Consider the following 22,004-nt stretch of genomic DNA (forward strand, 5'->3'; position numbering starts at 1 on the left):
GAGTTACAAATACTCTCACCTCTATGCCCAGAACTTTCATTTCTGGGAAGTCATCTACAAAGATATACTCATGTGTGTGAAATGACATTATTATAAGGTTATTCAATGTATTAATAACACTGTTGGGCTTCCCTGGTGGCGCAGTGATTAAGAATCCACCTGCCAATGCAGGGGACACAGGTTCAAGCCCTGGTCCGGGAAGATCCCACATGCCGCGGAGCAACTAAGCCCATGCGCCACAACTACTGAGCCTGCGCTCTAGAGCCCGCGAGCCACAACTACTGAGCCTGTGTGACACAACTACTGAAGCCTGTGCGCCACAGCTACTGAAGGCTGTGCGCCTAGAGCCCGTGCTCCGCAACAAGAGGAGCCACCGCAATGAGAAGCCCACGCACCGCAACGAAGAGTAGCCCCTGCTCGCTGCAACTAGAGAAAGCCCACGCGCAGCAACAAAGACTCAACGCAAAAATAAATAAATCAATAAAAAATTTTTAAAAATAAAATTAAAATAACACTGTTTACAGTGTCCATCAACAGGAACTAGATTTAAAAAAAAAAAAAAAGGTATACCTCCTTAACCTAAGGAATGGGAAGCTCTTTACGTGCTCACATTGGGTGGTGAGTGAAAAGGCAGGTTACAGTACAGGTCGCATCCTATGCTTCCATTTAGGTATAAAAAGGGGGAAAAAGATTATCTAGTCATTTACATGCAACTTGCAGAAAACTTATTTCTGGAAGGATACACACAAAACCCAGGATCACCGACTGGCCGTGGGAAACCTATGTGGGCGGCGGGGCTACGGCAGAGCTAGAAAGACTTTATATATGTGTATAGATAACCCTTTATGCCTTTTGAGATTATTAACCATGTGAATACGCGACTGTTCAATGAATGGATAGGTGTAAATAATGATTAGTAAAAAATAAAATGAGTAAGGTTATTGTATCACGGACAGTTGTAGAAAGAACACCAAGGAGTATTGTTAAGTGAGTACAAAGAAAGCAAGTGGTTGAACACTACTAGTAGTATGTTCCCATTTGTGTAAAAATTAATGACAATAAAATATTGGTCTATGTCAGTTGAAAAACACTGGAAACTCACGTATACCCATAATTGGTGGTTATCTCTAGGGAATAGGATTTGGGGGTACCTCCTCGCTCCACATTATACGCTTCTGAATGTTTAAGCTTTTTTATTTGTATTACGTTTGTATCAGAAAAAACTGATATTTTTCTTACTGGTATAGTTTTGAATCGGAATAACAAATATATATATATTACTTTTATTAGTATCAGAAAAGAAAAAATAAGAACCCACCTCTGGGCAGTTACATTTTTTAACCACCTACCTAAAAACAGGAGAAAAGAGTTTAAATATGACCTCACCTCTGATCTGGAATTCTACCTCTAGAAATTTATCCAAAGACTGCCATCAGTTACAGTCAAAGATTTACATCTGCAGGAAAACATACACACAAATGTGGTGGTGAGTGAAAAACTAGATTATACAACAACATGTGTGGGGCTTCCCTGGTGGCGCAGCGGTTAAGAATCCACCTGCCAATGCAGGGGACACAGGTTCGAGCCCTGGTCCGGGAAGATCCCACATGCCGCAGAGCAACTAAGCCTGTGCGCCACAACTACTGAGCCTGTGCTCTAGAGCCCACACGCCACAACTACTGAGCCCGCGTGCCACACCTACTGAAGGCCACATGCCTAGAGCCCGTGCTCCACAACAAGAGAAGCCACCGCAATGAGAAGCCTGCGCACCGCAACGAAGAGTAGCCCCCGCTCACCGCAACTAGAGAAAGCCCGCACGCAGCAACAAAAACCCAATGCCGCCAAAAATAAAATAAATTAATTAAAAAAAAAACACGATAAAACAGCATTGTGATGTGATTCCCTGAGTGTAGAAAATATTAGTGAACATACGTAGAAAAGTCTTGAAAATCATCCACCAAGGTGCTGGGGGTCCCCACAGGAAATGTGGGGAGCAGAAACCCGAGGTCATGGTGGCTTCAACTTCCTTCTTTTTAAATCTTTCTTCACAATTAGTTTACAAATGATCTATTTTTGTTGTTTTTTTAAAAGGAAAGTTAAGTAGACTAAGAAACTTAGAGCATTTATATACAAAGGTGTTTTTAGAAGAGTTACTTATGATAGTGAAAAAATAACTATGCCCAAAAGAGGGGGATCAAGCACAAACACTCTGACAGAGCCTACAACAAATGCTTACAAAAGGTATTAAGTAAAAATTACAGGGTCAAAACTATAAAGCAGCACTCCCCAATCTTTTTGGCTCCAGGGACCGATTTCACGAAAGACAATTTTTCCATGGACCGGGGCGGGGCGGGGGGGTGGGTGGTTAGGATGATTCAAGTGCATTTCATTTATTGTGCACTTTATTTCTATTATTATTATTACATTGTAATATGTAATGAAATCATTATACAACTCACCATAATGCTGACAGGAGGTAGAGCTCAGGCGGTAATGCGAATGATGGGGAGCGGCTGTGAGTACAGACGAAGCTCTGCTGGCTCACCCGCCGCTCACCTCCTGCTGTGCGGCCCACTTTCTAACAGGCCACGGGCCGGTACCAATCTCTGGCCCAAGGGTTGGGGACCCCTGCTATAAACCATACAATCTCAAATCTGTAAAATACTGAGGGAGGTAAGGATAGGAACAGAAAAACAGACTAGAATTAAGTAGACCAAAAAGCAAAACAAAATGTTTGATAAATCCAGAACAAATCTGTTGTTTTCATATTGGGGCCATCAAGAGCCCTGAGCCGGGGTGAGAACGGGGAGAAGACTATTTTAGGCTATAGGGAGCCTCACTCCAGCTGTCCTGTCGGGCAGAGTACCCCTGAGGGGCCATAGGGGGCTGGCTGCCCTGTGGGAGCCCAGTGGTCAGTGGCCTCGTGAAGCCACATGTTCTCTGAGCAGCAACCACCTGCAACCTTGAGCAGGTCCATCAGCTGAAGAGCATGGCCACCGTCCCGGCTTGTGAAGGGATCTGGCCAAGAGCCCTGCTTTGGAAAGACCTCCCTGGAGCACGGCAGGACAGACGCGGGGCTGCGTCATCACCCTCAGGCGGCCTGAAGGTAAGGTCCAGGGGGGGCCTCATTGGTCTCAGACAGGACACAACCAGGCACCTCTCAGAAACTCCCCCTGCTAACGAACTGATTGCTTTCCCAGTCAGAAACAAGGGCACAAAAAGTGTCCAGGTGCTGGTAAGCACAGGCTCTGCCCCTGTCAAGAGGTCTTTTAGCAGAAACTGTGCTGGGGGCTCTGGTTTAAACTAGCAGCACGTGCAAATGAGAACGGGGATCTGGGTTGACTGGAGCTTAAATGAGTTGCTAGTAGGATGTAGCTGCCAAAAATATGGTGCCCGTTGAACTGCCTTCTTAACAGTAGTCAAGATTTCACAGCCAAGACCTGGAAGCAACCTAAATGTCCATGGACAGATTAATGGATAAAGAAGATGTGGTACATATATACCATGGAATATTACTCAGCCATTAAAAAAAACAATGAAATAATGCCATCTGCAGCAACATGGATGGCTCTAGATAGTATCATCCTAAGTGAGGTTAAGTCAGACAGAGAAAGACAAATACCACCTAATGTCACTTATATTGATACTTGGAATCTAAAATAAATTATACAAATGGACTTATTTACAAAATGGAAAGAGACTCACAGACATAGAAAACAAACTTATGGTTACCAAAGGGGAAGGTGGGGGAGGGATAAATTAGGAGTTTGGGATTAACAGATACACACTACTGTATATAAATCAGATAACCAACAAGGCCCTACTGTACAGCAAAGGGAATTATACTCAATACCTTATAAGAATCTATAATGGAGAAGACTCTGAAAAAGAATATAGATATACATATATACATGTATAACTGAGTCACTTCGCTGTACACCTGAAACTAACACAACATCATAAACCAACTATGTTTCAATAAAATAAAAGATTTCATGCTATGTACCAGGGACTTGATACATATAAACCCTTTTATCCTCATTAAACCCCCAGGATATGGGTCCACAGATATCCTCACTTTACAGATGAGAAAACGGAGCCACAGAGCTGGGATGCGCAGTCTGTCTCATGTGCCCTATCCGAAGCCCCTGCTCCCCTGAACCTTCCAGACTAAGGGCTGATGCACCCGTTCCCCCGCCCCCCCCCATGGCTGCACCACAGCTGGAGCAGCTAGCTCCCATCTGGACGGTCCCCCTCCGGAGTGCTGGCCACGGCACCAAAGGGATGCCAAGCTGCGTCGTGTGGAACGTGGAGAGCCCAGACTTGCCCCGGAAAGGGGGTGCTCTCTGGGGAAAAACCAGCCCAGGGAAGAGGCTCACTGCCCCCGCTCAGCGAGCCGGACTCCACAGAAAGGACCACCTCTTGGCTCGGGAGATGCAAGAGGCAGGTGGGGACCGATGAAAGGACCATGCATATATTCCCACTATCAGGACTGCGGACGGGCCTCCCAGACAGAGGGGTCTCTGCAGAGACAAAGACTGTGCCCTGCTCTGCCCTCCGAGGATACGGCAGAGCCCCCCATGAATGGGAAACTGACCCTGACTGTTGTTGCTTTGGGACCTCGGGCAAGCCCAGTAAAACCAGACAACCTCCACAGCATCTTTAAAATGCACATGATGATTCCTACTGCATGGGGCTGTTATCCTAGCACAACCCATGGTGACGGTGCTAAAACAGTGCACGGTCTCTAAGGCCCTGCCACCAGAGACCATCATGGTGCTTAGAGACGGAGAACCTCCTATGGGAATGTCAAGGCCAAGGGCTGCTTCCTTATTCAAGCAAATCAGTGATGTGACCATCCGTGAGTCTAAAAACCCCAAATTCAACCCTCTCTAATTGCTAAAGTAGAGAAACTGTGATCCTAGGCCCTGAATATCATGGCTTAAAGGTTGCTTGAAATGATCTATTCCAACCGTCTCATTTGATGGACAAGGAATAAACCAAGAGAGGCTCAGAGGGCGACAATGGCTCACCCAAGGTCTCCTATTACCCTCCAGGCAAAGCCAGACTAGAACCCCGGTTACCTCACTACATTTCCAACGCCTTAACCGCTAAAACACCCTGTCTCCCACCAAAAACCCCTCAGAGTGATTATAAAAACATCGTACACAGAGATTATGTAGGGGGCCCAAATGAACTATAACACATACCTGGATTATATAAAATACAACTCTGACGTATTACAAACTAATTTTATAAACAAGCACTCTTGCTGCCTTAAGGAAGCCGATCTGGAGACCGCTTGGTGGGCTCATATTTCTTTAGAGAGTTGACAAAGGAAGCTGAACAAATGCCATTTTCTCCCATTGAGAAATTTCCTAGAATCCATTGATCAACAAACAATTACTAAGCACAAATAAAAGGCAATGGCGAGACAGTATCAATGAGTGTTATAGGTAAGGGAAACCCCAGGGACAAGCGGAAGCCTAGGTCTGAGACAGGAATGATTCCACAGAGGATGTGACCCTTGAGTTACTGGCTCCATGGATAGGAGAGGAAGGGTATGCCAAGGACCAACAGCAAAGGCCTTTAAAATTCCTGTAGTCGATGGACGGATGGATGAATGAATGGATAGAGGATGGATGAATGGACAGAAGATGGATGAATGATGGATGGATAGAAGATGGATGGATGAATGGATGAACAGATGTATGATAAATGGATGGATGGATGGATGGTGGAAGATGATGGCTGGATGAATAATGGATGAATAGAAGATAGATCGTTCAATGGATGAATAGATGTATGATAAATGGATCAATGGATGATGGATAATGGATGGGTGGATGGATGATGATGGATGGATGGACAGATGATGGATGGATGGATGGATGGGTGGGTGGATGTATGATGAAGGATGGACAGTCGATGGCTAATGGATGATGACAGATCAATAGATGGATGGGTGGAAGATGGATGGGTGAGTGGATGATAAATAATGGATGGATGGATGGATGGGTGGGTGGATGGATGGATGGATGGATGGATGGATGGATGGATGGATGGTGGGATGCATGACAACTACTACTCTTAAATCACTGAAAGTGTTCCTGAGGATCATAGTCAGGAGCGTTCTGAAAACCAGGTTCATCTTTACATCCTTTTTTTTTGTTGTTGTTGTTGTTGTACGCGGGCCTCTCACAGTTGTGGTCTCTCCTGTTGCGGAGCACAGGCTCCGGACGCGCAGGCTCAGCGGCCATGGCTTACGGGCCCAGCCGCTCCGCGGCATGTGGGATCTTCCCAGACCGGGGCACGAACCCGTGTCCCCTGCATCAGCGGGCGGACTCTCAACCACTGCGCCACCAGGGAACCCCTCATCCTTTTTTTTTTTTAAATTTATTTATTTTATTTATTTTTGGCTGCATTGGGTCTTCATTGCTGCACGCGGGTTTTCTCTAGTTGCAGAGAGCAGGGGCTGCTCTTCGTTGTGGTACACGGGCTTCTCATTGCGGTGGCTTCCCTTGTTGCGGAGCACAGGCTCTAGGTGCGCAGGCTTCAGTAGTTGCGGCACACGGGCTCAGTAGTTGTGGCTCGCGGACTCTAGATCACAGGCTCAGTAGTTGTGGCGCATGGGCTTAGTTGTTCCACGGCACGTGGGATCTTCCTGGACCAGGGCTCGAACCCGTATCCCCTGCATTGGCAGATGGATTCTTAACCACTGCGCCACCAGGGAAGCCCTCTCATTCCTTTTCCAACCATCACTCCCTCCAACAGACCCTGAGCGGGAGTTATCTTCAGGGAGCAGGTCAAGAATAGGTGGAGGCAGGGTCAGACACCATATCCTTGCCTACAGATGGGCAAGGGTTGGTGGGATGAGAAGAGGTATGTGCATATTTGCTGGGAATTCCCTCTTTTCCACAAAAGAGGGAAAAGCCTAACTGTTAGAAAAAAAATAACTTGAGAAATGAAGTTGGCCCAAACCCAAAAGGAGGAAAATGAAAGGGCAAAGGTGATAATCACTTTGTTGCACATCAGATCCCAAATGTTCCAGTCCCAGAAAGAACCCGAGTCCCCTGCATGTTTATACCTCATGTCCTGGATGAAGATAAACCACGGCTGACAATAAGTTGGTGGAGCCATCCTTGGGATCACAAAGCCACCCCCTCAAAGCATCCCAGGCTCTCATAAAGGGCCCCTCTGTATCCTGCTGGGTCCCCACCCTACACTTCATCCTCCAAGTGACACTGGCCTCTTATAGGAAGCCTTCCCGGACTTACTCAGGCACGACTGTTTGGTTAAATAAATGAGCCACTGCCAATGGCCCCCACCCCTGGGCTTTTCACTATTAGGACCCAGGACTCTATGATCCCTGACTAGCCAGGAAGAGCCGGTACAAAATTCATTGTTAAGTAGGAAACTTAGCCTGAAGCCAGGAAAGCAGACAGGTTCTCTCAGATGACAGCAGTATCTGCTCCTGGATCATATGCCTAGGTAACTGCCTTTGAGGTCACACCAGCCAATTCCTGGCTCTCCTAAAGTAGCCTCCTGCTAGACATGGAGGATACAGGAGGAGGATAGATGCACACTGGAGAAATCTGCTGGGATTTCGATGGCCGCCAGCTCCTAACCAAGTTAGCAAGGTGTGAGCCTACGGCAGTGAGCTTAACACATGCCAGGCCCGTAACAGATGCTCCAGTAAGTGCTAGCTGATTGACTGATGGATTGCACAAGGAACTCCTCTTGATGGCAACTGCCACACTGTTTCAAATTCAGGGCACAGAAAAGAAGGTTGAAGATTTCTAGCCTGGTGAGAGAGTGAGGTGTGAAAAAGCACCTCTGCCTGCTCCGAAGCCGCGGCCGCAGCATCCTGCTGTGTCAGCCCTGGAGGGGAACACTACAGCAGGCCTTGCCGGTGACCTCCACCCAGGGTCACTCAGTCGCAGCATCGGCACATTTGGGCTGGACCATCCTGTGTCACGGGGGATGCCCTGTGCCTTGCGGGCCGCTAAGCAGCATCCCTGGCCTCCACCCACTAGATCTCAGGAGCAACCCCCCACCACCAGTTATGACAGCAAAAACCGTCTCCAGACATGGGGGAATATCCCCTGAGGAACAAACAGCCATGGCTGAGAATCAGTGCCGTAGCATTTGCACAGGGTGGGTCAGGGCAGCACTCAGAAGCCAGCTCCGGGAGAGGGTCCTGGTCGGGGCACCAGCCTCTGCCCAGGGCTCTTCCTCCCACTGTTCAGGGAAACGCAGGGATTATCCGATGTCTCTGAGACTCAGTTCACCCATCTGCAGAATGAGGCCATATTTTGCAAGTCACTGGGCAGGCAGAAGGCACGCAACTAACTGCTCTACGTTGATTTGTACATAGCTGTTCTGAGAACCTCAATCTAACATCTCACATCTCTCCCCAAAAGCTAGAAAACTACTAATGGAAATCCTCTAAACCCTACTGAGGGCCTCAAGAACAGCTGTCCAAATACTTCTACCAAGTTATTCCACTTTTAGGAATCTATCCTAGGGACTTCCCTGGTGGTCCAGTGGGTAAGACTCCACACTCCCAACGCAGGGGGCTCGGGTTCCATCCCTGGTCGGGGAACTAGATCCCGCATGCATGCCGCAACCAAGAGCCCGCCTGCCGCACTAAGACCTGACGCAACCAAAATAAATTTTAAAATAAATATTTAAAAAAAAAACTATTCTAGGGAAATGATTAGAATCTCAGGTAAACATTTACACACAAAGATGTCTATTCCAGTGTTATCTACAATAACAAATACTAGAAAACACCCTAAATGCCCAACAACGTAATAAAGAGAATAAAATAAGACCTTTGAGGAGATAGGGTCTTCTGTGGTGGCACAGTGCTTGGGAGTCCACCTGCCAATGCAAGGGCACGGGTTCAAGCCCTGGTCCAGGAAGATCCCACATGCCGCGGAGCAACTGGGCCTGTGCACCACAATTACCAAGGCTGCACTCTAGAGCCCGCGAGCCACAACTACTGAGCCCGCGTGCCACAACTACTGAAGCCGCGCACCTAGAGCCCGTGCTCTGCAACAAGAGAAGCCACCGCAATGAGAAGCTCGCGCACCGCAACAAAGAGCAGCCCCCGCTCGCCGCAACTAGAGAAAGCCCGCACGCAGCAACGAAGACCCAACGCAGCCAGAAGTAAATAAATAAATAAATAAATTTTATTTTTTAAAAAAAGATTCCAAAGGGGCCCTCAGCCTGATGGCACCTCCGTCTTTCCTGCCCACCAGCGACCGCCTGCTCAACGGGGGTCCCTGGAGGATGGGAAGAGGGGTGTCAATGAAGGAGCACCGCCCTAGAGCGTGGGGCCTTAGCTGTTCTTGGTAAAACAGCTAGGCTGGGCCCTGGGGGCCCGAGGGTCCCGGGACTGAGGGCCCGATCTGGCACCCAGATGCTGGACACCAGAGATTCAGGGGAGATGGAAATGCCACCAGCCTTCATTGCACTTCCCACTGGGCTCCTAGTGCCAGGGGTGCCGCCGGGCAGTGTGCCCTCAATCTGCCCTTGGGGGTCTAGACCGAGCAGAGGAACTGAGCTAACGTGGAAAGAAGACCGCACTTCCCCATCAGCCCAATGCCTCCAAGCGGCCGCAGTCGGAACCCAGGGCAGAGTGGATGGGGTGAGTCCACAAGGCCCAGCTTCAATTGTGTGGAAGTGGTCCTTTTCCAGTCCCTCCTGAAGTCCTTGCCCACGTGCACTTGAAATATTAACAGAAAGCCAAGAGTGTGCAGGCCAGGACAGTACACATCGCAATGCTCCCCCAAGAGCCCAAGTCTCCAAGGCCAGTTGGACCTCAGGGACAGGAAAGGCCACCACCCCCAGGACCCTGCCCTTGAGCGAGGGCCACGCCAGGCTCCCACTCAGAGCCCCGTCTCACACTAAGACACACCTGGAAGGCAGCTGTCAGGACGCCCACTCTAAGGTGAGAAGCCACGCCCTCCCTGATGGCCCAGCTGCCCTGCACTCGTCAGAGACTCCTTCTGGAATCTCTCTTGCCTTCTCACTCTGAAGGAGACTCAAGTCCTAGTGAGGAGACGGGATGTTCTCGAAATATGCTGATGCCAAGGCTAGGATGCAGGCAGCGGATGCTGCGAGCTGGGGGCGAGATGCCAGCCACCACCGCGGATCACCTCAGCCACAAGCTTCCCTCACGGTGGACCTGGGCAAAGGAGAGGCCAGGCCACTCCACCAGCCCCTCTTCCTCAAGGCAGACTTCCTGCAGCTCCAGGCCTGAGGCCATCACGGCTGGGAGGCATGACAGCCTGCACCAGCCCCTCACTCATCCTTCCTGTCCTTCTCAGGAACCCTAAAGACACCACAGGTAAGCCTTTCGGTCAAACCTCAGTGGGGGTCACACTTCCCAAAGATCTGAAAAAACTCTGCAACACAGAACTGGACCCAAAGAGGGACTGACTTCTGGTCACTGAAGCAGTGAGACAGCCATCACGATGCACAGGTAGTTTCTTATACAGGAAAAAACAAAGGAGCGATCCTAGGGACCCTCCGGCCAAGAACCCAGGGCACAGAAACGAAGGTGCTGATTTAATAAGCTCGCTGCTCTGTGGTTTCTCCTGGGGTCTTCAGGTATCTTTCACAGCAGACCAGGGGACTGCCAGAGCCACCTGACAGTCTCAGAAAGAGAGCCCACTTCTCTGTGCTGTTCTGGAGGAGAAGCAGCTCAATTCTCAGCTAGTTTGTGTGCCCCAACCTCCAGTCCAGCAAATAGCTGGAAAGTCTAAATCCTGAGTTATCCATCCAGGCTTAAAGAAGCAAACGTTCTCCCTTTGTTAATGCAAAAATCAGAGGAAGTGAAGGACATCACAGAGAGAAATCACTAAATTCCCATCACCACACCCTAAAAAGTCTTGATAAAAGGCGGATGTCAGGGTCCCCTCCATAAGAATTCACATTCAATAGGGTCTCCGTGGGGGCCCGAGAATCTGCATATTTTCCCAGCTTTCCATCTGAATCCCTGGCTGGAAGCCCGCTGGAGGCTTTCTTAAATTTGCCGCTATAGCTCATTTCCAGTTCTGACTTCACTCTCTTATGCTATTTCTCTTTTTGTTTAAGTGCATCTTAGGAGAAAAATATCTAATTCATAAAGAGACCTGGTAGTTAAAAGACTTCCTGGTATATACGTACATCAGCATAAACAGAGATATCACACACACCACATTCACACTTAACTGGAAGAGCAGCCTAACATACTACATCACGCGTGTGAGTAACATATGATATCACGTGTGTGACATCTTCTAAAGATGAAGACATCTGAGTTACATTCAAAGCCTGCCATCCTACCATCAGCACACCTGACAGTTCCTGAGTAACTGCTGAGTCAGATTCCTTCTTTCCCTACAGAAACGAGGCACCCTCAGCCAGCGAGCGCCAGCGACATCCCCTCACCTTGATCTCCGCAGACGGCGAGGGCCAGCCCTAAATACGCTGTCGCTGCCTGGACACACAATGTATCAACCGCACACAACCCACTGCCGTCTGCAGAAACGGCTGAGTGATGAACCTTCAACCCATCGTCCGATCATGATGACCTCAATTTTTGGAGACAGCAAGTCAAAACCCGACCCTTACCGATAGTCAGAGATCCGAGACATATTTCAGGAGAGTCTGAAAAGGCACTGCCGAGTGCTTCCCCCACCTCCACCAACGTCCCCTAGTCCACTCTATCCCCGCTCCCCCGTGACCACATCCAGGACCTGCCCCGAGCACTACAGCTGACTAGGCAGGGTGACAGACAGGGGGAGATGGGAAGCGGGGGCAGATTCCTTGAGAGGGCCTCACTTCACTCTCCCCAGAAGCAGAGGCAAAGACCCAGAACCCCCACTTTGCCCAGACCCTGGTCCCGCCACCCCGCCTGGCCTGACGTCTTGAGAGGCCGGGTGTGCTGGCTCCCAGGCTGGTGAAGCCGGAGGATCTGAGAGATCACATCTGCCTAGCTCCCTCCCCCTCCACAGAGAGGCCAACCGACTGGCACAGGGTCACCCAGCTCTTGAGTGATGGTGTCACTCTCCCAGATGTAACCCCAAGGGCCTCGGCTCATTACTTATCACAGGGCATGTATTCATCCCTTTTACTCTCTTCCTCAACTTTTTCCAGAAGAAAGCATCCTGAAAAGATGACACACATAAGAAAGTCTTCCTAGCATTTCGGGGGCGGGGAGTGGCAGTCCTCTGCCCAACTCTTTGGGGGCAGGCATTAAAGACGTGCTCTTAAGATGGTCTCAACCAGCAAATGACAAAGATGAGGGCAGGGGGCATCGGAGCCCCTTCACCCTTCCCACCAGGCTCAGTCAAGACCAGTTCAAAAGCGAAGCCCTTCTTAGTTCCCAGAGCAGAGCATGTTCAGTCCTGGGGGTATATCACCGTGATGGTCACCGTGGATTTATTTCAATGCATTTGTGTCATCCCACCCCCAGACGGCACTTGTTAAGACTTCTAACCCCTGCTTCTTAAGCCACCGCGTGGTGAACTATAGGTTCTCCAAGAAAGAATCAACACATGAAGAGCTATTTTCTGGCCTTCAAGGCCTGCCTACACTGCAAATACTTGCATAGCAATCTCCCCCAACGCAGGTTTAAAAATATGGACTTGGTTTTTTTTAAACTCCCAACATAATGAATGAGTTTAAATATTAGAAGTTGAAATTATTAAGTAAATCATTTCACCTGCAAAGCTTCTATTTGCATAACATTAATTCATGATGGCAGCTAAAACAAATTCATCATATTTGGTATATGAGAAGCTGATTTACGTAGGAATTGAAAAAAAATCATGAGCACAAAATTATGTTGAAATGATGTACGAACTCAATGCAGAAAGATTCTTCTTTCCTTCTTTTCCTTTGCTGTTTTTAAAAAATCATCTGAACAACTGAATTATGGTGAGAAGGAAAAGGATTTCAGGAGAGGAAGGAGGCAAAGGACTGGCACCTCCGGAAATGAATAATGCTACCGCCTCACGTGTGTGGCAGGCTCCCGGTGCGGGTACACACACACTGTTATTAATGTCAAGTATGCCAAAGATACGCTGGGAAATCATTACCATTCATCGCCACTAACCGCCATTAAATTTCAATCAATTCAACTTAGCACAAGTGTACTTGAGCGGCCCTTACAGTTCCTTATAAACGTGGCTCAAAAGTCGGGCTGACTTATTGCATTGTCCAGCACACAAAGGAGCATTGCTAAGCGTCTGCTCGGACGCAGGGACGGATGCTCTTTTAACATCCTAAGCATTCAAAGATCCTTCTTTTTCTAAGCGCTAAGAGGTCTTGAATCCCTACAGGTCAAGGCGAATGGGTTGAGGGGGGGATACTGTTCTGAGAGACTACCATTCCTTTCCTGCCTCGGTGGGGAAGGTGGGGGTCAGGGCAAAAGGGGGCCTTCGGCACCAGCGCAGATTCCTTACAGAAAAAGTTTCGGATGCCGCCAAAAGTTCGGTAACATGGCCCCTCTTCTCCTGGCTCTAGCGAAATGCTCTCAATTCACTCTGCAAACTGTCACCTAAAGTCGAATGAATCCCTTCTCGGAGAAGGGGGAGGGGAGCCACGGGGAAGGGGCAGGGAGGACCAGCGGCCAAGGGCAGGGAGGGCGCCCTTTGGAGAAGCGCCTTCCCCAGGTGGGCGCCGGCTCCCCCGGGCGCTGCGGTCTCCCACCCGGCGACAAAGGCGGCCGATCTGGATCTGGGCCGCTGGCTTTCTTCCCGAGCCGCCACGAGCAGGGTCCCGCCTGCCGCCACTCGCCGGGGCGGCCGGTGCGCGGCCGGGACAATGTGGCCATTGTTCGCGCGCCACAAACCGGGCGGGCGGGCAGGTGGGAGGGACGCGGCGCGGCCGGCGCGCGGGCTCTCGGAGCGCAGAGGGGTCCCCGGACGCGGACACGGTCCCCACGGCCTGGGCACGCCGCGTCCCCGGAGGCCTCCCGGCCAGCCCTCCGCGGGGCAGAAACTGGAGGGGGGCTGGGCGAGGAAGGGGGGAGGAGGGGGAGCGAAAGAAAAAGATGCCCAAGGAAAGAGGAGATGGGCGGGGAGGAGAGGGAGGGAATGAGCGAAAAGACAGGAGGGAGGAGAGAAGGAAGACCCAGGGCGGGGAGGGGAGGGGCGGGAGAGAGAGGGGGCGAGAGAGAAGAAAGGGGGAAAGAAAGAAGGGAAGAAGACAAAGCGGGCAGAGAAGAAGGGAGATGGGGGAGTAGGGGAGACAGACAGACAGACAGACAGATGTGCAGTCTGCCCAGGAAGCCTCTGCAAAGAGCTAAAGTTCACCCTGTTCCGTGGAGGGAAGCGGCTCCAAACCCAGCCGAGTCAGCAAAGCATAATCACACCAGGGGCTTTGCTTAATTACAGGTCTGAGAGTCGGGGCTGGAGGAAGGGCCATACTTAACTGTGTCCCCGGGAAGGCCCAGGCACTCGAGAGGTTTGTCAGGGTGGGGAAGACAAGTATCCCCCGCCTCCACCCGCCCCCAAGCCCAGGGAGCCCCGATCGCGGAGGAGCCCGGCCCCCGAGCTCGAGGCCGGCGTCTGCAGCGGCAGCGGCTGGGGCTGGCCCGGAACACCCATCAGGAAGCTTCTGATGTTCGCCGGGGCCGGGAGTCCCGGGCTGAGCCGGGGCCGGTCTGCGGGGAAGCCCCGCCTCAGCCCGGAGCAGGGCCACCGCCTCCTCCCACCCCCTCCACTCACTAGAGGGCGGCCAGGGGGCCCTCGGCCCAAGGGGGGAAATCAATCCCTTGCTAATGAATAAAAAGCCCCCTTTATCTCACTGCTGTGTTTGGTTCATTAAATTTTGCACAGATTTGCAGAGAAGAAAACATAATCAATAAACCTTGACAAAAAGTGAACGTGTGAAAAAGGCCGGAGAATGGAAAAGTGAGATAAAAGTGCTATCCGATCACAGATTTCAGGGGCAGATGACGAGCCCGGGCTGCCGAAGAATCTCAATGCACCATCACCCTTTTGCTGCTTCCCCTCCCTTTGCTGAAACTCTTCATTCAAGACAATAGGAAATGCACTAAAACTTTTTTCTTATGTTAATGCCTGAAACAGGGCACTCACAGTTAAAACACACTTCCCAGCAACCTTTTTTTTTTTTAAACGACACACATACACACACATAAAACCACATTAACTTTTTCACTTGAAACCAAAAATCTCAGCAACAGTTTAATATGAACTCTTTGGTCACATCTTAAGTGAGTTATTTTCCCCCATGTGTGTTTTTTTTAAGAAGCCAGAATCAAAACACAAACCACTATATTGAGGATGCTTTTGTTGACGAAGGAATTGGGGAAAATATACTAAACATGCAGAAAGTCTGCTGGTATCGCTGCTGCATTTTCCCAGGGGGTTAAACATAGTTTTGTAGGTTAAGGATGTTTTGGTCACCCTCAAAATCTAACAATGATCAATGATTTTTTTTTTAAATCCTTTACAGTCCACAGCAAACACTCAAATTCATTTTGGAATACGTAATAGTATTGAATCTGGTGGCAAGTATTTATTTAAAACCCACGAAGCTGTTGCTCTTTACCAAAAGACACTGCCTAACAACAAACAGGACCCCTTCCCAAAGCGTCTTTTAAACAAGCCTGAGGCTACAATTACAGAGAAGCCTCCCTTCCCGGGAGCCTTCTTTGGAAGCCAGCGAGCCTTGTTCACTGAAACTGCTGCCTATTCGGGTGGCTAGTACAATCACCCATGCGGCCTCTGTATTTTCTGGAATCTGAGAATACAGTTTCTCTCTCTGGCATTCTTCACGTGTTTCACGTGTGCTAGCCTCTGACACTTACTGAAAAGAAGAAGGGGGACGGGGAGCTGCTTCCCCAGGGTTCCATTTCAAAGGGTCCAGCAGGAACAGCTGCAGTGGTCCACAGCTAGGTCCACCTGGCCTGGCCTGGCTGTCCCCGCGTACCGGGAAACAGGCCCAGGCACAGGTAGAACCCGTCCCCATCCTAAAGAAGCAGGGCAGGTGGCTCCACCTCCCCGGAGCCAGCGTCACCAGCAGGAGCGAGCGTCATTCAGATGAAAGGAAACCCGGCTGAACACACACTTGCCCAAGGAAAAGGCAGGCTGCCCTACCCCTTGAGTCCACAAGGATGTGGGACTTGGGTTTTGTGCTTGAACAAGCCAGCTGGGTGTGTAGGGGTCACACAGCCTTTCAAAGTGTGCATGACAACCTCCTGGTCCCAGTTGGAGGGAATCGCTGACATCTGTGGGGTGACGGTCCCCCCGCCCTTCCCCGGGTGGTCAAGAGAGGCCCTGCTGGAAGAAGGGCGTTTATTAGGCAAATATTCAATTTTGTCAGTCTGCCTGCTGAATCCCCGGGTTGGCTAATCCAGCCCTAGGGGCTGCACTGTGTACAGGGCACGTGTGGGAGTACACAAAGCATGAAGTATTTGTGTATCTTTCAGTCTGCAGTGCAAACAAGCCAGCTACAGTACACAGCCCCCAAGGCCCCTGCAGCCGGGCAAGGAGTCGCTGACCAGCGGCCCTGCGGCCCCTCTTCCAACCAGGCAACTCAAAGGATTTTCTCTGTTCCCCACAGGTGGGTTGGAGCATCCCTGAGAACATGGACGGGCCCGCCTTTCTAAGGCCGCCCGGCCAGAAGGGCCTCTCTAACCCCACACACCCTTCAAGGTGGGCCAAGCCAAGAGTCCCCTCCAAGGCCACGGGCAGGGTCAGTGTGAATTTGGAAGCAGCCTGGGAGGCCCTGCTGAAGTAGTCTGAACCCTGTGCAAATTCCCCTCCAAACAATCCCCAGAGAAGATAAAAAAACATCCCTAACAGCCAGTCCAGCCTTGTTCCGGTGAGCTCAGCCCTGCTTTGGAAGTGTTTCTCTCCCTCCCATTGGTATCCTCGCCCACTGACTTTGAAAACAGACTGCTCTGACTATAATCTGTCACTCAGATGCCAAAGCAAGAGACCGCCGGGTCACCTGAGGACTATTTCCTGGCCGAGTGGGCCCCTCACCTCCACTGCCTTAGTTTAAATCCCCCTAGAATCACTAACTAACCTCATGAAATGAGCGTATTTCTCCCAGCAAAGGGCAAATACAAACCACCCTAAATATCACAAACTTGAACTAACTCTGAAACGCTCTGACAAGTGACAACTCTCCATGCGTCTAGGTTTGAGTGGGACCTAAAATCTGGGGGAGAACATCTCCATGATTTCCTGTAACCCTCAGCTGTAAGGGGGAAGCACGAAGTCTGGGAAAACGAAAGCAAGAAAGATGAAGGAAGAAAGGGGACCAGGGAGGTTCCGCAGGGATGTGGCTGCAGTGGCCTAGAGGCTATAGTCTAGAAATCCTGCCCCAGGGCGGACCAGAAGTTGGGGAGAGCCTAAAGGGCACCAAAACTCAAAGCAGCCAGGCATAGTCAGGGTGCCCTCCCTGGCCCTGGAGAGACCAGCCCAGGAGCCACACAATGACTTCTTTCCCGGCAGAGCCAAGTGCAAAGCCGCTCCCAGGCGCCCACACAGGGAAGCCACCGAGGGAAGGAAACCCCCAGGCAAGGTAAGGAAATGGGCGGGGAGGGGTCTCGCAGGCGAGGTGGCTAGAGCAAACAGGTCTCACGGGGGCACCGGTGGCGAGCCCGCCTATTCCGTGGCTTTCCACGGCTGTACATTTTGGATTTCACCGTTTATTTACTTTCCTTTCTGGCACCGAGCCCCCTGAGCACTCCAATACAATATTTGCTTAAACACTATTTTATGCCGCTTGCGAGAGAAACGTTTACTTTCAAATTCTCCAACATCCCCCTGAGCCTCGTCAGCAAACAGCATATGAGCGTTTTACAACTGCTCCTTTATCTGGAGCTGTAGGGATTAAACCTTCACACGCCCGGCGGGGGCGGCGGGGCGGGGGCCCAGGACGCGGCCGCGGCCATTGGGCTGCAAAGTCCGCGCTGCAGGCCGAGCACCGCCCGGGATGCCCGGGCCAGAGGGCAGAGGAGCGCAGGAAGGACCCCCGGGGCCCGGCACCAGACTCCAGGGAAAGGTCTACTTTTCCAGCCGGGATCAACTCGGAAAACCACATCAAAATGACACAAAAGAGAGGAGAGTGGAGGAAGGCCCCCTGGGGGAGACCCAAAGCCTACGAGCGTCCCTGCGGCTGGTCACCCGGGGTGAAGCGCGCGGGCTCCATCCCGAGCTCCCCGCGCAGAAAAAGTCGGGTTTCCTAGGAAATGACAGCAATTACTGCTGGGCTGAAACGGCGCCGAGATGGGTGGACTTCCAGCTCCCCGACGCGGCGGGCGCGCTCACACTCACACACACAAGCACGCGCCCCTTCCTCCTCCCCCCTCTACACGCCCCCCCGCCCCCGTCCGGGGAAAACGCTCCCCTTTCTAAACCCTTAATAGGATTGGCGCCCAACTCTCTCCGCGCCTCTCCCCATCCATCACACACAGATCAAGTTGCAGTAGTGGATTTTTCAAATTCCTCAGCAAATATACTTGTTGAGAGATTGCCGGGGGTGGGGGGGGGGGGAAGATGAGTGGGGGCGGGGAAGAAAGTGCGGGGTTGGGGGGACCCGAGGAAAGGGCGAGGGATTACGCGCGGATCCCTCCGGGAAGTCAAGCGGCTCTCGGGGCGGAGGGCAATAGAGGCGGAGGAGAGAAGCGAGGAGGGAGGCCGGAGGGAAGAGCCTGACCGAGGGGGAGGGGGCAACAGGGCCTGATGAGGGGGAGGAAGGAGCGAGAAAGAAAGAAAGGCAGGGCTCGGGACGGGCTGCGCCGAGAAGTGCAGTTAGAAGTTCGCAGCGGCTGTGGCTGCAGCCCCTCCACCCCCGGCACACTACCCGGAGACACACTCCCACCGCCCACCTCTGGAGCTTCGCAGCACCCCAGCCTCCGGCGCTACCCCCACCTCCCGAGAAAACAGCCCCGGGCTGTGGAGACGGGGTGGAGGCCGGCTCGCTGCGCACCCCAAGAAGACTGGCTCTTTCCCCCAGGTGGGAAGGGAGATGCAAAATCGCCCCCCGGCCACGAGTTCCCCGGACCCCCCTTACGTCCCCGCCCGGCTTGGCCGGAACCCGTACCCGGGCCGCCCGCTAGCCCGGTGCCCGGATCCCCATGCCGTGGCGCGGATACCCGGCCGAGGGACCCTCCGAGACGGCGCAGCATCCCCTCGGCCTGGGGTCGGCCGGAGTAGGGGGCACTTCGCGACGAAAAGCAAGCAAAAGAAGGCCAAAGCCACTTTACCGAGGGAGACAAAAGTTTGCCTCTAGCACGCAGGTGGCCTCCGGGGCGCCGAGCGGTGCCTGCGGGCCCCCATCCCAACTTGGCTGGCGCGGCGAGCCGCCGCGGGCTGCCGTGTGCCGGGACTCAGTCCGGCCGGGGCGGGGCGGGCCAGGCAGGGGAGGGGACCGAGAGGCGGGCGGGGGCCGGGCCACCCTACCGCCGGCGAGCGAGCAGCTCCCCGAGGCCCCGGCGCGCCGCGCGGCCCGCGCTCCTTCCTCCCGCTCCTCCGGCTCTTCCTCGCCTTCCTTCGCGTCCGCCGCCGCCGCCACCGCCTCCCGCTCCTCCTCGAAGACTCATTGATGGGAGTTTGAAAAAAAGTCCGCGGAGCCTTGCTGCCTCGGCTGGCGAGCTGCGGCACTCCCGCGCTCCAGCCCGCCGCGCGCCCGCACGGCGCAGCGCCCCCGCGCGCACGGCTGCAGCACACCGGGCGCCGGGCCCCCGCCCGCGCCGCGCGCCCCCGCCCGGAGGGGACCCGAGGGACCCGGAGGGGAGGGGCGGCCGAGGACCCTCCTCCCCAGCGCCTGGGAGAGAGAGCACACCTACGAAGAAAGTTCGAGCAGGGAACGAAGGAGCGCGCCAGTCTCCAACACTTTTTTTAAGGCGCTGGGGGCGGGGGCGGGGGGGTTGCGTCGCTAACTCAAGTCAGATGAGCTCCGGAGCCGAGGCGCAGGGAAGGCTCTGTTTTCAATCTCTGAAATCCCCCGCCCTCCCCGCCTCCCTCTTCCCCTCTGCCGGGAGATGCCCGGGTCGCCGTTCCCAGTGCGCCCGCTTCTCCGGGCGCCGGGGCGGAAGCGGGGGACGGGAGGGCGGCGGGGAGGGAGGCTGGCTCTAGGGGGGCTGTTTCTGCGCCGACCCTCTGGCGGCCAGCGGCGAGCGCAGGTGCCGGGGTGCGGCCTGCGCACACCCCGCCGCGACTTGCGCGAGTCGCCCTCTGGGCGCCTGCTGGTGAGAAGCGAAGCAGCCTTCTAGGTTCGGTGCCTGTGTGTTTGGTAGGAAGGGTTTTTGTTTGTTTTGTTTTGTTTTTAGAGACTCCAGTCAAGCTGCCGCAACCAGATGGAAGTAATCAGAACCCAACAACAACAGAGGAAGAAGGAAGAAAAAACCTCACTGAATTTTCGGGCCAAAGTGTGTATGGGTGTGTGTGTGAAAGAACTTGCTTAAGCAAACTAGGTGACGAGCCCTGGGCCCTCAGGCCGCACCGCAGCCCAGCACCGAGCTGCCCCTCTTGGAGAAGCGCGGCGGGGGGCAGCTGGCTGAAGTGTCCCCCAACCATCGCTGGCCCCCAGCCTCTCTAGGGCTGAGGGTCCTCCCCCAAAGAGTGCCTCACTGAGGGAGGTTTTTTGTTTTTCTCTCTAACGTCTGTGGAGCACTTACGATGTGCTGGGTGACGCGTTATATTTCTTTTACATTATTTAACCTACAAAACTCTGTGAAGTAGGTTTTCTTCTCCCCCATTTTACAGGTGAGAAGGATGAGGCTTAAAGAAGTGAAGTAACTTGTCCAAGGCCAGAGCACTGAACTGCCATCTTGCACGAGTTCAGTAGGTTTAGTTGAACCATTAGCTCAACTAAATTCACCCTGTAGGGGGTGGGGGTGAGAGCAGCTCTCTCCCTTCAGCCCTTCTTCCTACGGTTAGATCTTGTCTAGAATGCAGGGGGACCAAGTTCTCAGAGGCCCAATTCTACCCTCCATTCACCAGCCTATCTTACTGATGTAATCCCTTTTTCTCAGTAGCTGTCTCCATTTGCCATTAACCCTCCTCTAACTTTATTTTTCACTTTTTAATCAAAGAGGGAGCATTATCTTCCCTATTACCTACCTTCCTTTTATTCTCCTTACATTCATTTACATGACAGAACAATTTCTTCTTGATCTAGAAATATATATATATGCAGAACACTATCACAACAATTTGATGCAATTTCTCAAATAGGCTCTCCAGATCTGGGGGGAAAAAAAAAACCTGCAGTGTTTTTACAAAAGCAAAACTTGCAGAACTCAATGTATTTATTAAAGGGAAGAGAAGTTTGGAAGGGACTTTCTCTTTAAATCTGATCAGATTCACCATTCCTCCATGCTATTTGTTTAAATTCCTGCTGAGCTTTCAGACACAGACTAAGGAGACAGAAAAAGTAAACTCTCCCTCCCTTCCTTGGCCATATTTTAGTGACCCCATTCATATCTACCCCATGAAATGTGCAGAATCATTTCATGTTACTGGAATATTAGCAGCGTTGGCTGATTACTTCATTACAAGCTTGTCTCTGTTGGTTTCCTTGTGTTGTTAAGTTGGCGAAGAAGTTTAAACAAATCGACATTTGGGGATAGTTCCTTTTCTCTGTTTTTCTTCTCAGACCCGCTCCACTCCTGCTGGAATCCAGGCACTCTCATAACCTTTCCTGGCTTATTTTGGCAAGAAGGTGGCTGTTGAGAAGAAGATGAAATCTTTTGGTTTGAGGAGAGAGTGTAAACGTCACGCCTTGATCTCTAGATGGTCAGAAGTCTGGGCACTGAACGAAAACAACAAGTTTTGGAGTGGAGGCAAACTGGCAGAGCAGAGACGTGAACACTGGACACAAGGTCCTGGCCCCAGGTCTAGAGCTAAATGTATGACCTTGGGGGAGTGCCAGTTCGTTCAGTCAGCAATTTTCTGTGTGCCGGGTACCATTCTAAGTGATGTGACCTCACAGTGAGTGGAATGAACGAGATCCTTCCCCTCATG

At 52.0% G+C, this 22,004-nt stretch overlaps 1 protein-coding gene across 1 annotated transcript in view; it reads right to left on the minus strand.

Annotated features, from left to right (window-relative positions):
* The window catches only part of GLI2 (GLI family zinc finger 2), a 249,422-nt gene extending 229,880 nt beyond the window's left edge, over positions 1-19,542 (minus strand). Inside the window, exon 1 of the mRNA XM_033400220.2 lies at positions 19,244-19,542. The gene's annotated coding sequence lies outside the window, so the exon portion shown is untranslated. The remainder of the gene's footprint in view (positions 1-19,243) is intronic.
* Between the last annotated feature and the right edge of the window lie 2,462 nt (positions 19,543-22,004).

This window comes from Orcinus orca, chromosome 7 (assembly GCF_937001465.1).
Source record: "Orcinus orca chromosome 7, mOrcOrc1.1, whole genome shotgun sequence".
Lineage (NCBI taxonomy): Eukaryota > Metazoa > Chordata > Mammalia > Artiodactyla > Delphinidae > Orcinus > Orcinus orca.